We start from the raw sequence: 14,985 nt of genomic DNA, 5'->3' as shown, positions 1-14,985 counted from the left end.
CGGCCACAGCGGCGCCAGCCGCTCTGTTTCTTTGCAGGTTCTTGAGGTGGATCTCGAAGAGGAACGGAGGTGTGAAGCGGTGCACACGTCGATCCTTTGACGAGGCAGTTTCCAGCATTCTGGTCAACAGGCAGGATCATCAGGCGCCCACCGTGGGGCCGTGTAAAACTTGCTCCCATCCACAGCGTGAGTTCTTGAAGGTTTTCGAAGTTTTCTGCGTGGTTGTGTGCTGGTGCAACCATCGTTCGCTGTTTGCTTGAGTTTTGTTCGGTGAATTCGCGTTTTACACCGTTCATTTGGGTTTTTGATCGGTGGAGTGAGGTTTTTTCTGTTGTTTCCGCGCGATTTGTTCGGTGGAGTTGAGTTCTTTCGCTCGTTCGGTTGTCCGTGGGAAGAGCAGTGGTTTCTGGTAGAGTTGCAAGTTTCTTTGAAGGTTTGCGGTGTTCTTGAGTTTTCTCGCGGAGTTTCGCACTGTTTTTCTGATTGATCGCTGACTCAATCGTAGCTAAAGTAAGTGTTGTTCGCTGCATTCCGTGATTCGCTGAAGTTTCATGAGAAAAATGAGAAGCAATCGCTCAAGTCCAGTTGCGCCCGTCGCTGCTGAAGGCGCCGCTGCCATGACCATGGCGCAGATGGCAGAGATGATGCGTTAGTTGCAGGCAACTGTGGAAGCCTCACGCATGGAGCAGGCGAGAATGCATGAGGAACTGGTCGCCTCTCGCGCCAGGAATGAGGAGCTCAGCAAGGTGACTGAGGAGCTGCGTCAAGCTCTTCAGGAGCAGCAAGGGCGTTCTTCTGCTGAAGAGGTGGCGCCGTCATCGCCACTTCGTGTTTTCCCTATGCCTTTTGCTCAGGCGATTACTGACACGCCTATTCCTACGAGAGTGGTTCCGGTTAAGGCTGTCTTTACCGGCGTGGAGGATCCAGAGGCTCATCTAACCACGTTCCATACACAGATGATGCTGTCGGGAGGGTCAGACGCCGTGTATTGCAAGATGTTTGTGAGCACGCTCCAGGGAACGGCGTTGGAGTGGTTTGTGAGCCTACCTAACGGTCACATAACCAATTTTCAGCAGTTCTCGAAGGTTTTCGTCGTGCAATACATCGTGAACAAGGCACCGCCCAGGGTGTCTTATGATCTGTTTGATATAAGGCAGTACCAGGGAGAGTCCCTCAGAGACTACCTGAATCGCTTTGGAGCGCAGATGGTCAGATCGCCGGCCAAGGATGAAGAAATGCTGGTCTATGCATTCAAGAAGGGCGTGCTGCCAGGACCATTCTGCGAGGCCTTGATCAGGGCTCACCCTGCAACGTTTGCTGAGGTCAGGCGACTTGCGGTGGCTCACATCGCCGACGAGAGTGAGGTCGCCGAGAAGAGAGGGAGCGTGGCTCCCGCTAGGCCACGCGCCCAAACCAGGATCCAGCCGCAAAGGGTGCTGGAGACAGCGGCGGCGGTCAGGAAGGACCAGAGGACTCGCCATCCTTATGATAGGAGGAACAAGGGGAGAGGCCAGGGACGCCAGCAGCCAGCACGCCGGGAATACAATCGTCCGCCTAAGCACAAGTTTGTTATGGGATTGGCGGACCTGATCGCCATTCCCAATATATCTGCTAGGTTGAAGGTGCCTGAGAAGGTGGGCGACAAGGTGCTGGGACCAAAGCCAGACGCCTGGTGCGAGTTTCACAAGGGCTTTGGCCACACTTTGGACTCGTGTTTGTCCTTAGGGTATCAGCTCGATGATCTGGTTAAGAGCGGGTTCCTAAATGACTATCTGCTGGATAGAAGGACGGGGGGAGCGTCGAGTTCCCAGCCAGCAGGTGGAGAAGCCCAGCAACACGAGATGCCTATCCACGGGGAAATCCACACCATTGCAGGAGGCTTCTCAGGTGGTGGATGCACCGCATCGCAGAGGAAGAAGTACGCGCGGTCGGTGATGACAGTGGATATGTTTGAAGATCACTCGCCGGAGGTGGACATTACGTTCACCAAGCAGGATCTTCGGGACGTTGTGCCCCATGACAACGATCCCATAGTCATTTCGTTGGTTACGGCGGGGAGGAAGGTTAACAGAGTTCTGGTGGACCAGGGAAGCTCGGCAGACGTGATGTTCTGGCCGACTTTCACGCAACTGGAGTTGCCCCTTGACCAGCTAAGGCCCTATGGAGGGTGCCTGTATGGGTTCGCTGGTGACCAGGTGGAAGTCAGGGGGTATATTGAGTTGAGAACCACGTTTACGGATGAGGCTGGGTCGAGGACGGAGAAAATCAAGTACCTCATCGTAAACGCTCCTTCAGCATACAACATCCTGTTGGGAAGGCCCACGCTTAACAGGATAGGCGCCATTCCGTCGACTCGGCACATGAAGGTGAAGTTGCCATCTATGGACGGGGTGGTGATCACGATCAAGTCTGATAAGAAAGAAGCGAAAAAGTGCTATGAGAATAGCCTGAAAAACAAGAGATCAGTGAGTTATGTAACAACCACCCCACCTCCCGGTGTGAAGCCCAGATCGACGGTAGCGGAAGAGACCGTCGGAAGGGACGTGGAGATGGTGGACGCTGAGCTAGTGGAGGGAGACGCTGGTCTGGAGGAGGAAGAGGCGCGGAATCGCCCTGAGGAAGCGAGAGAGCAGGGAATCGCCAGGGCGGTGATCGCCAGAGAATCCAGGCCAAAACCTGTCGAGCAGTGGCTCGAGAAAGAGATCGGGGGAAAGATCTTCAAGCTGGGAAGATCTCTGGAGGTCGAGCTCCAGGACCAGATCGCCAAGGTGATTGAGCGGCATCTGGACGCGTTTGCATGGTCCGCTTCGGACATGCCCGGGATTGATCCCGACTTCTTATGCCATCATCTGGTGATGGACAACTTGGTGAGACCAGTGCGACAAAGAAGAAGAAAGTTTAACGAGGAAAGGAGGCAGGCGATTAGAGATGAAACACAGAAACTCCTCACTGCAGGCCACATTAGGGAAGTTCAGTATCCTGAATGGTTGGCAAATGTCGTGCTGGTGAAGAAGAGTAACGGGAAATGGCGCATGTGCGTCGATTTCACCGATTTGAACAAAGCTTGCCCGAAGGATTCATATCCTTTACCAAGCATAGACGCCCTGGTGGATAGTGTTGCGGGGTGTAAGTTGCTGAGTTTCCTGGATGCCTTCTCGGGGTATAATCAGATCAAGATGCATCCCATGGATGAAGAAAAGACAACCTTCATGACGGAGAGGTCGTGCTATTGCTATAAGGTGATGCCGTTTGGGCTGAAGAACGCGGGGGCCACGTACCAGAGGCTGATGGATCGAGTACTTGCACCAATGCTAGGAAGGAACGTGCAAGCGTACGTCGATGACATGGTCGTGACCTCGCCGGAAAAGAGCAAGCACGTTGCCGACTTGGAGGAATTGTTCACAACGATCGCCAAGTTCAGATTGAAGCTGAATCCAGAGAAATGCATTTTTGGCGTGGAGGCTGGGAAGTTTTTGGGTTTCCTCTTGACTGAAAGAGGCATAGAGGCCAACCCCGACAAGTGTGCCGCCATCTTGGCGATGAGGAGCCCAGCTACGGTGAAAGAAGTCCAGCAGCTAACAGGACGAATGGCAGCCCTGTCTCGCTTCGTGTCAGCTAGCGGAGAGAAGGGCCATCCCTATTTTCAGTGCCTGAGGCGCAACAATAAGTTTGTTTGGACGAAAGAGTGCGAGGAAGCTTTCGTCAAGCTGAAGGAGTATCTGGCGAGCCCGCCGGTTCTGTGCAAACCGCTGGTGGGAACCCCTCTCAGGTTGTATTTTGCTGTAACTGAGAGGGCGGTGAGTGCGGTGCTCGCCCAGGATCAAGGTCAGGCTCAGAAGCCTATTTATTTTGTGAGCAAGGTGTTGCAGGGCCCCGAAACGAGATATCAGGCCCTGGAGAAGGCTGCGCTGGCTGTGGTATTTTCGGCGAGGAGGTTGCGCCACTACTTCCATAGCTTCACAATACTGGTGATGACTGACCTGCCCATCCAGAAGGTCTTGAAGAAGCCTGACGTTGCAGGAAGGATGGTGAAGTGGGCAGTAGAATTGTCGGAGTTTGATATCAAATATGAGCCCCGAGGCCTGATTAAGGGGCAAATCTTTGCAGATTTCGTGGTCGAGCTCTCGTCTGAGGCAACGCGAGTTGAAGGGGACGATTTCTGTTGGGTACTTTCGGTGGATGGTTCGTCGAACCAGCAGGGTAGCGGTGCTGGAGTCATTTTAGAAGGGCCCAACGGCGTGCTGATCGAGCAATCTTTGAGATTTGCCTTCAAAGCCAGTAACAATCAAGCAGAGTATGAGGCGCTGATCGCCGGAATTTTGCTGGCCAAGGAGATGGGAGCTAGGGTGCTGATGGCTAAGAGTGACTCGCTGCTAGTCACAGGGCAAGTAACAGGCGAGTTCCAGGCTAAAGATCCACAAATGGCGGCCTACCTGAAATATGTGCTGGAATTGAAGAGTTCCTTTGCCTCCTTTGAAGTAGTGCATGTGCCCAGAGAGCAGAATGCCCGAGCTGACTTGCTAGCTAAGCTCGCCAGTTCAGGCAAGGGGGGTAGGCAGAGGACGGTGATTCAAGAAACTCTGAAGACGCCGAGAGCATTTGTGGCAGATCACCTGGTCCTTCAGATAAGCAAGTCGACGGAGAAAGCAGCGAGAAGCCATAAGTCCCTGACGCAAGAAACTCTGAGATCGCCGAGAATTAGAGCATGTCGGGGAGAGAAGGTGAACGTGATGCAGGTCTGCGCTACCCATGAGCCAGACACTTGGATAACACAGTACAAGCGGTGCCTGGCGGATGGCCTTCTCCCGCTGGATCCGACTGAGGCTAGGAAGGTAAAGAAGAATTCTAGCAAGTACACCCTGATTGATGGCGATCTGTACAGGTTTGGGTTCACTCACCCGCTCCTGGAATGTATACATGGCGAGAAGTGCACGAGAATCATGGCGGAGCTCCACGAAGGTATATGCGGAAGCCACGTCGGGGGTCGAGCTCTGGCCGCGAGGACTCTCCGTGCAGGATACTATTGGCCATCGATGAGAGAAGACTGCAAGAAGTATGCCCAATGTTGCAAACAATGCCAACAGCACGCTGATTGCATAAGGCGCCTCCCGAGGAGTTGAAGTCGATCTATAGCCCTTGGCCGTTTCATACCTGGGGAATCGACATCCTGGGACCTTTCCCGCAGGCGATCAGGCAGATGAAGTACTTGGTGGTGGCGATTGAATATTTCACCAAGTGGATCGAAGCAGAACCAGTGGCCCAGATCACCGCACACAAGATCGAAGGTTTCGTGTGGAAGAACATCGTGTGCCGGTTTGGAGTGCCTAAACGCCTGGTGTCGGATAATGGGACTCAGTTTGCAAGCCACCTGTTGAAGAAGCTTTGCGAAGGTGTGGGAATTCAACAAGTGTTTGCATCCGTCGAGCACCCTCAGACAAATGGCCAGGTGGAGTCAGCTAATCGGGTGTTGTTGAGAGGTTTGAAGAGAAGGCTAGAAAAAGCCAAGGGAAGCTGGGCTGAGGAGGTGCCCCGTATAGTCTGGGCATACCATACCACCGAGCAGTCAGGAACCCATGAGACCCCGTTCAGCCTAGTCTATGGGTGTGATGCGATGATTCCAGTAGAGATTCAGGAGAGCTCGCCGAGATTCCAGAACTTTGTAGAGGAAGACTCGAATGAAGATAGAAGGCTGAACCTGGATCTACTGGATGAGGTTAGAGAGGAAGAGAGATTGAAGGCTGAGGCGGTGAAGAGGAGGATTGAACGGAGATATAACTCGAAGGTGATGCCAAGGCAGTTTAGAGAAGGCGACCTGGTGATGAGGAAGGCCCACCAGTACGAGATGGAGAATAAACTGTCGCCCAAGTGGACTGGACCGTTCAGAATAACCGAGGCGCTCGGCAACGGCGCCTACCGCTTAGAGACGCTGGAAGGAGGGGCGATTCCTCGCACTTGGAACGCCACGCACCTGAAGTTGTACTATAGTTAAGAGCTTTGTAAGTAAAGACAAACACAAAAGTTACATTATAATGTCTCTGATAAAACAGTTTGAAGGGGGCACTCTTTTTTCCCTAAGGAGGGTTTTTAATGAGGCCACCCAATAAAAGAAGAGTTTACGAAGTATAAGGCGTTTTCAGATTGCATGCTTGCTGTTTTCCAAAAAGGTTTTGAAGAAAGACCTTGTCACTTGTACGTGACTCGGGGCGAGTTAAAGATATATTGCACGCTTTCTAAAAAGTTTTTAAGTCCTCATCGTTTTTCGGCGATTGGAGGCATCAGTTAAAGTTTTTAAGTCCTCATCGTTTTTCGGCGATTGGAGGCATCAGTTAAAGTTTTTAAGTCCTCATCGTTTTTCGGCGATTGGAGGCATCAGTTAAAGTTTTTAAGTCCTCATCGTTTTTCGGCGATTGGAGGCATCAGTTAAAGTTTTAAGTCCTCATCGTCTTTCGGCCATCGGAGGCACCGGTTAAAAGACCTCAACGCCCTCGCGCGTCCTGAGGCAAGTAAAAGACCTCCTCGCCATCGAGCGAGTGCAGGCGAGAAAGAGTGAAAGTCCTCAGTGTTTCTGGGGGCGAGAAGATGTAACCCCTGGGGCAATGTAGAGGCAAGTGAAAGTCCTCAGTGTTTCTGGGGGCGAGAAGATGTAACCCCTGGGGCAATGTAGAGGCAAGTAAAAGTCCTCAGTGTTTCTGGGGGCGAGAAGATGTAACCCCTGGAGCAATGTAGAGGCACGATTTAAAGACCTTCTCGCCTATGAGCGAGTTCAGGCGAGTTAAAGACCTTCTCGCCTATGAGCGAGTTCAGGCGAGTTAAAGACCTTCTCGCCTATGAGCGAGTTCAGGCAAGATAAAATCCTTCTCGTCTCGAACGAGTTCAGGTATGGTGTATAGGGTGGAAGAAGTTCTGAGGGTGGCTAAGGCAGGTTCGAAGAGAACGCCTAGCCACCCGGTCTCTTGCTCTGAAGCACAAGGAGGTGGAGAAGGATCCGAAAGGCGCCTCTACCCCCAGATGAAAGAGCAATGGCCAAGGAGTGAAGGCAGGAAGAAGTTGGTGTTGCCAAGAGTCTCTGGCGACCAGGAAACGAACAAGCAATGGAGAGAAGTCAAGAACCCGTTTTGATGGAGCAGATCGGGTGTAGCGGTGTTATAAAGCCAGGGGTTGAGTTAAAGTCCATTGCTTAAGGTATCATTTTACGCTAAGGTTTATTGCCTTAGGTTACGAGTTGATAAATGTGATTATTATTCGAAGTTGAGATGGTTCGAAACAGCCAAGTACAAGATCGTGCCTACGAGATTACTAAGTTATTTCGTTGAAAGTAAATCATGCAAGGAAAGTTAAAGGTAAACAAAGGGGTTACAAGAAGAAATGCGAAAGTAACTTCATTAAGCAAAGTATCAGTTCAAGAAAATACACGCCAACTTGGTAAATACATGTCCAAGAAAATGTGAGTTTATTACAAAAGTATATGCAAGGAAAAGGCACGAAGGTAGCAGATGGAGAGAATCGTTTAATCTTCAGCAGGAACCACCTTTCCATCCACTACCTCATTATCAAGAGACACCATGCTGAGGTCCAGGTCGGGGAACAAGCAGGCAAATTGTTCCCGTGCAGCTTCGAATCCAGCGGCCAGAATTTGAGCAGAGTTCAGCTTGAGTTCTTCAATCTGCTTCTGAAGTTCCTCAATCCGCTTCTTGAGATCTTCAGTTTGCTCTTTCAACTCCTTATTCTGTTGCTCCAGCTCTTCAACTTGCTTCTTGAGTTGTTCATTGGTCTCTTGAGCCTGGAGAAGGTCTTCAGCAACCTTCTTGGATTCCGCTTGCACTTGGGCCAATTCAGCAGCTATCTTTCCCTTCTCTTTGTTGGCCTCGTCGAGATCAGCCATGGCCTCGTCCCTCGCCTTTTCCACCTGTCCAAGGAGTTTCTCCCGGTCGACTGACCTTTGCTCTAGTTTCTTCACCTTGACGGCGTCAGTTTTTATAAGAGCCTCCAGGTCAGCCACCTTGACGCGATAGGGCACAATCTTGCTCTCCAGTTCAATCTTTTCTTGAGCAAGTAGTTGCACCTTGTGGCGAAGGTCAGTGGCCTCCTTGCGCGCCAGCCTGAGCTCGGTGCTCATTGCGTCCTCCACTCGGGAGTGTTCAATTTCCGCGAGCGTCAGGTTGAAGGACAACTTCTCCACCTCGACCCTCATGGTGCTGTTTTCAGTTTTGAGGTTGAAGAGGTCGTCCTGGAGTTTCCTGGTGGAGCCCTCCACGGCTCTGGTTATGACGGTGGGAATGTCATCTGCTATCATCTTCAGCTTAGCAGATAGAGGCTCCCACATCCTTGTAACCTCGAGAGGGAGGTTTGCTGCGTGTAGAGGCGCTATGGGAGCCTGTTGTTGGTTCTCGTTGCCACCTTCCTTAGCAGGTTCTTCAGTAGGCGCTTGTTGGCGTGGCGACGGAATCGGGGATTCGATGATCAGAATCGGAGAGGTATGAGCAACCTCATCCCCGATTGGAGCAGCCTCCGCAGGTGAAGCATTTGAAGGGGGACCCCCTCCAGCTGATACGTATGGTGTGGAGGCGCTCGGGGGGTCCTCCATGAAATTTGGCTCTTGGGCCTCAACTGCAGGTGGCGCAGTGGCCAGCGGGATCGCTTGGACTGGGGAAGCAGGAGCTTGTGGGGGTGGCGATGATGGAGGAGGGGCAGGCGTGGATGGTGGCGTTGACGTAGGAAGAGGGGGTGGTGCGGGTGGTGAAGAAGGTTCCACCCTCTTCCTCTTTGTGATAAGGCTGTCTTCAGTGGCCTCGTCGTCCTCCACTTCCTCTTCGCGGATCACTTGAGGAGCTTTCCTCTTGGGCCTCTTGAGGACTAGTTTCTTGCGTTGGGCGGGTTCCTTAGGTGGCGATCGCCCGTGGACGATGGCTGTCTCCACCACCGAATTGGGTACTGATGGAAAAACGATCTTCTTCTAGTAATGATCTTTGTAATTTCTTCTTTGGATGAATGATGAAGGAGATATGATGAGCGGAAGCATTAAAGAAACTCAAGAGGAGTTTCCATGGATTGAAGTGGAGTAGGAATTTGTGAGAGTGAGAGGTGAGGCCAACTCACTAGGAAAGAGTCTAGGCTAAGTCTTGAAGGAGACTAACCTAGGGAGAACTTAAGAACAAGTAGAATGGCCAAAACTAGGCAGCATTTCATTACTAATTCAAAGTTAAAGAAATACATGTATAAGAGACTCCTATTTATAGGATAAAGTCTCTCAAAAACTCTCAAATGAGAGTGTGACAAGTGTCACCATCTTATTGGTGCAAATCCTCTCCATTAAGAAGAAGACATGTGGAGACTCATGTCTTCCTTGCCTACATTTCTATTTGCACCCCTCTTTTACTATTTTACACATTACTTTGTTTTCTATTTACATCTTTCTCTACTTTGGCCCAAAATACAAGACCCAAAACTTCCTAACTACTCTATACAATTTTTACAAGGCTAAGAAGAAGAAAAAGACTTTACAAACTCTTCATTAAAGCTCGATCTTCGTCTATCTTCTTGGCCAAAAGTTTTGAGGCTGGACGGTTTCCATCATCCCCTCCCTCTTGAAAAGGATCTGTCCTCAGATCTGAATGATGCTCAATGACAGCAACCTCTGTTTATTTGATGGTTTCCTCCTGGGTCAAATGTCAATCTGCAATAAACATCAAACAAACATGAGATAAATTTCCTTTTTAGAAGAAAATTAAAAGAAAAGAAAACTAAACAAAAATAAGTCCCCTTTTCTTTAAAATTCTTTTTAAAGAAAAACATAAGGCCCATTTCAAAAATAATTTTGTTCACTTTGTTTTGTTTATTGCCCAAGCTAGGCAACAACATCACAAAGTGTTGTTTTTGATATTTTTGTGAAGAAGAATGAGCATTATATAATTGAAAAGAAGAGTTCAAAGTATTGCAATCCCCCTTTAAGGATTCTTTCTCAACCATGCTTTCAGGGGGTGTCATAAAAGACTCTTCTTCTTTGTGGGTTTCCTCTTCTTCTTCCTTTTCAATCAAACATTCTTCTGTATTTTCTGTGGAGGAAATATTTATATCTATATTTGGTTCAGCTCCAAACATAGATTTTTCTTCAAGCACATCCTCACAAGGGTTTTCTAGAGAAGATAAAATGTTATCGATATCTGATTCAACTCGAAAAAAAGAGTTTTTTGTACTTTCCTTTTTCTCATTCTCTTCTTTCTTTCTGACAAGAGCTTGGAATTTTTCTCTAAACTCCTTTTCTCTTCTAACATATTCTTTTTCTCTGTATATAAAATTTCTTCCTTTTTCTACAAGCTCTTTCATTTCTTCTCTAAGCTTTTTCTTTTTCACATATGAAGGTGGAACAAACTTTCTTCTCATACACATCTTCAATTCATCCCAATTCAATATTTCTGATTTTCTACCAATTCTAACATCTGCTTCCCTTTGTATCCACCAAGACCTAGCATATTCTTGAAAACTTAGAGTAGCCATGGAAAATTTTCTAAATTCATCCAATTGATGTTTTTCAAAGATTTGATCAACTTTTGTTTTCCATTCTAAATATGCTTCAACATTTTTATTTCCATCAAAGTAAGGAATGTATACTTCAGGCTCGGTAGAATAATATAAACTTCTAGGCTCAAAACGCATCCCTTCCTTTTTTTGATAATGAGGGTTATAAATCTTTCTTCTACTATGATGATAAGTATACATAGACATATTTAAGCTTTGTATTTAAAAGATTTTTCACAAGAAGGAAAGTGAGTTTAGCACACAAGGTAAATTCCCAGGAAAGAGAGGTGGGTCACAATGGACACTCTTAAGTACCAAGTCTTTCCTAGCCAGAACTTATCCCAATGCACTTCACAAATCTCCTTCCAATGAAAACTTCTTCAACACAAACAAAGAGTTTTCTAAAGAAAGAAACTAAAAGAAAGTTTTTTTTTTTTAAAAACTAAGAATTTAAATTGCAAAAATTTAAACTAGACGACTCCTAATGGTGAGGCTTGTTGGCACTTGTGAACCTTCAAGACACACTCACCGTCTAAAGCGTGTATCTAATAAGAAAATTAAAGAAAGTTTGTAGGAGATGGAAGAACACCAAAGGCTCTTCCAAGACACCTAAAGTAAAGATAATGGCCAAATTACAAAACTATTGAAATCACACAAAAAAATTTTAAAAAATAATCTTCAAAGTTCTCTTCTCTTTTCTCACAAGTGTTTCTCTCCAAGCCTTTACTTGTTTGTCCTCCAAAGGTGAGTACCCCTTGCAAAGTCCTTTGCCTTCTCTTAGGATGCTACCTAGAAGTTAGCTCAATTCTCACAAAGAACAAATTCAAGGTATATTCCACTTCAAGAGGTCAATAATAAAAGCAATAAAAGCTCAATTTGAAGAGTGAAACTCAAAGGAGATTAGAGATGACAAACACAAAGATTATCCATAAAATCAAGACAAGCAAGAAATTAAAGGTTTTCAAGAAAGTAAGCACTCAAAAGAAGCACCTAAAGATTGGCACTAGAATTGGATTAAAAAAAGAAAAACAAAGAATGATGAAAATTCTTAGTAGACCATGAAATCCAAAATGTTGCTGCCCAATGTAGCTTGGTCCAAAGAACTCAATTCTCGCGGGTCCCGCGCTAAGGAACTCCAATTGCCAAATTTCTCACCAAAATTTACGCTCCCTCATTATTCAACAAATTCCAATTTGCTTTCACTGATTCTACTTTAATTTCTTCAATTAATTGCACACCTTGCTAGTACTTGATTCACCTGCACCTTCGGCACACCATTTCTCATCAAATTCTTCAAATTTACGGACCCCACAATTCACTGCATCAGCTTCAATCAATTTGTAATTCACAAATTGAATTCAAATGTAGACATACTTTTTTTTTTATTTAATTAAAATCTGCACCAAAATGATCAACAATTTCAAGCAATCAAATCTGAATCAGAACAGCTAGTATGAAGACCTACGCTTCTCAATTACAATTTCAAAATTCACCAACAGCTTCACTTTGCCAATTTCACAAGCTAAACCGGAAAATTCTGCATCAAGACTTGCACCAGTAAAATTCTTGCTTCAACAAAATTGAACCAATTTAGTTTCCGCACTTTGCTTTCTCTATCTCACTTTTCTTGCATTCAATGAGGCAATTTTAATTAAATCTCTGGATCAATACACCAACCAATTATGCGCCGGAATTTTACTCAATTAAGCATTGCATCGTAAACACCAATTATGAACCAAATGATGCAAACAATTCAAGTCATCATACTACATCACAACATCGTGATCAATTCATCAAACAGTTTCAATGCACAAAATTATACCACCAAATTTTACTAATCAAAAGAAAAACTGCACACCAATTTCGAAACCAATCACCGCTGCATCAATACCAGAAACATCAAGGGAAACACCAGAATTTATTAAAAAAAATTGAATGAATCTAATTTTTTTTTTAATTCAATTAGGCAAATAAACCTCCACTACACACATGCATACTCCAGCTGCTGCCAAAATTTAAACCACAGAGGAATTTAAGCAAACAACTTATCTGCAGTTCTTGTTTACGTAGTTGCAAAACCAAAATTCTCACTAAACAATACGAACTCCAGCTTCAATTGATTTTGGTTCTGCACTCCAAACTGCTCTGTTCAACGCAGATGCCAAATTTCACTCTAATTCTAGAAATCATTTGAATGAAACACGCACCGATTCAAAATGAACAAATTGCAACCCACCGTTCACCTATTCTCCGATTAATCTTCTCCAAAATCGCTCCACAATACGAAGAACAATGAACGCAAAAGGTAGAACCAAAAATCTTCGGAATCGGAAGTGAAAGCGGAAGAAGAACTTACATGAATCAATTCATTCTTCACTGCTTTAATTCTTCGATTTTCAATTCACCAGACCAACTCGATCGTGATTCAAACAGATTTCTCCGGTCGTCTTCTCCGTTCACCGATTTCACTGGAAAACGCCACTGTCGTTTGCGATTCCTCCGTTCACAATTCCTCCGCGCGCGATTCCGATTTAGGTCATCAAAAATCACAAACCTCCGTTTTGCACCGTTACTATTCTTTGATCAATCTTCGCACACCGATTCAAAATGAAGCCGAAGAAGAAAAATGATGCAGAAGATGAAGAACAACAATGCAAATCGCAGAGAAAATTTTCAAGAATAAAGTCCGAGAAACCTAAACCAGATCTGCTATTCGTACCTCTGGATTCACTGTACCACCACAATTTCCAAGATTCCGCAAGAACTGGCCAGATTACTGTGCACACCACTGAAATGCTTTTTGAACCACGAAATTTTTTCGGAAAATTTTCGAGAATTTTCGAAAATGAATTTTGAGAGAATGACAATGGAAACCTAAGTCAAAGAAAATTGCTAATGATCTAGTAGCAATTTATGAACTCAAAAATGAAAATCAAATGCACTCAAGAGCTCTAATCTAAGAAGAAATTTGAAAAAAATATCAAAAAGTTCAACTAATGGAGTTTATGACAAATTTGGACTAAACATGACTCTAGACAAAACATATATGATTATAAAATCAAAATGACTCAATTATATGAAAATTTCACCGAACAAATTTGAAGAAAACTCAAAAAATTCAAAAGCACACATGAACATGAACACAAGAACACCTAAAAGCACATACATGAAGGTTCAAGTAAGAACAATTAATTTGAACCGAACAAAAAGACAAAAAAAAACACAAAATCAATCGGTAAACATTCAAGACAATCAAGAACATTATGAACAACACGGAATTTAGAAAAAAATAGAAGAAGATCTTACAACCATAGCTCTGAATACCAAATGATGGAAAAACGATCTTCTTCTAGTAATGATCTTTGTAATTTCTTCTTTGGATGAATGATGAAGGAGATATGATGAGCGGAAGCATTAAAGAAACTCAAGAGGAGTTTCCATGGATTGAAGTGGAGTAGGAATTTGTGAGAGTGAGAGGTGAGGCCAACTCACTAGGAAAGAGTCTAGGCTAAGTCTTGAAGGAGACTAACCTAGGGAGAACTTAAGAACAAGTAGAATGGCCAAAACTAGGCAGCATTTCATTACTAATTCAAAGTTAAAGAAATACATGTATAAGAGACTCCTATTTATAGGATAAAGTCTCTCAAAAACTCTCAAATGAGAGTGTGACAAGTGTCACCATCTTATTGGTGCAAATCCTCTCCATTAAGAAGAAGACATGTGGAGACTCATGTCTTCCTTGCCTACATTTCTATTTGCACCCCTCTTTTACTATTTTACACATTACTTTGTTTTCTATTTACATCTTTCTCTACTTTGGCCCAAAATACAAGGCCCAAAACTTCCTAACTACTCTATACAATTTTTACAAGGCTAAGAAGAAGAAAAAGACTTTACAAACTCTTCATTAAATCTCGATCTTCGTCTATCTTCTTGGCCGAAAGTTTTGAGGCTGGACGGTTTCCATCAGGTACTGTTTGAGAACCCGTCGCCAACCCGTGGGTTCGGGCGAGCGCCCTCAATTCCGCAAGCATACCCTTGCCCAACATGTTATCTGCATGAGACGAAAATGCATGGGTTAACTCAAGGAGAAGATAAGTGCATAAGGCAGTATGCAGCAAAGCAGATGATCGGTGCAGGAAAAATAAAACCAAAGTCTTGCGCATAACGCACAAGACGCCCAGAAACAGTCAAATAAAAGCAGTATTAAAACAACAGTTTAAATGTTCTAACCTATTCGAGTTTCGAGCTGGTCCTCGTAGAATTCGAAGCAGATCAGGGTGGTGGTAAGGAAAGTGATGTTGGCATCCGCGACCCTTTTCCAGAAAAGGCAGAGATCTCGGTCCAACGCTCCCATGCTGTCAGGACTTCTGGGTCTCCTGAAGCAGCTCTTGGATTCTTTCTTCCCCTTGTCCACCCAGTACAAGGGGAAGCCGTCGAGTAGGGAGGCGTCCTTATCGTTAGGGCGCA

General features: G+C 45.5%; 1 long non-coding RNA gene across 2 annotated transcripts; it reads right to left on the bottom strand.

Moving 5' to 3' along the window:
* Positions 1-9,163: 9,163 nt before the first annotated feature.
* LOC137827798 (uncharacterized) lies at positions 9,164-14,475 on the bottom strand. 2 transcript variants are annotated; one of them, XR_011083777.1, is made up of 2 exons: positions 11,219-14,475; positions 9,164-9,673 (listed from the first exon to the last, which is right to left on the bottom strand). It is a non-coding gene; the product is annotated as an uncharacterized lncRNA (long non-coding RNA). The 2 variants fall into 2 exon arrangements; XR_011083778.1 differs by having other exon boundaries at positions 11,981-14,475.
* Positions 14,476-14,985: the final 510 nt, after the last annotated feature.

The sequence above is a fragment of the Phaseolus vulgaris genome, chromosome 11 (genome assembly GCF_000499845.2).
Source record: "Phaseolus vulgaris cultivar G19833 chromosome 11, P. vulgaris v2.0, whole genome shotgun sequence".
Taxonomy (NCBI): domain Eukaryota; kingdom Viridiplantae; phylum Streptophyta; class Magnoliopsida; order Fabales; family Fabaceae; genus Phaseolus; species Phaseolus vulgaris.
The sequence above is the reverse complement of the archived record's forward strand: the minus strand, read 5'-3'. Positions and strand labels throughout refer to the sequence as shown.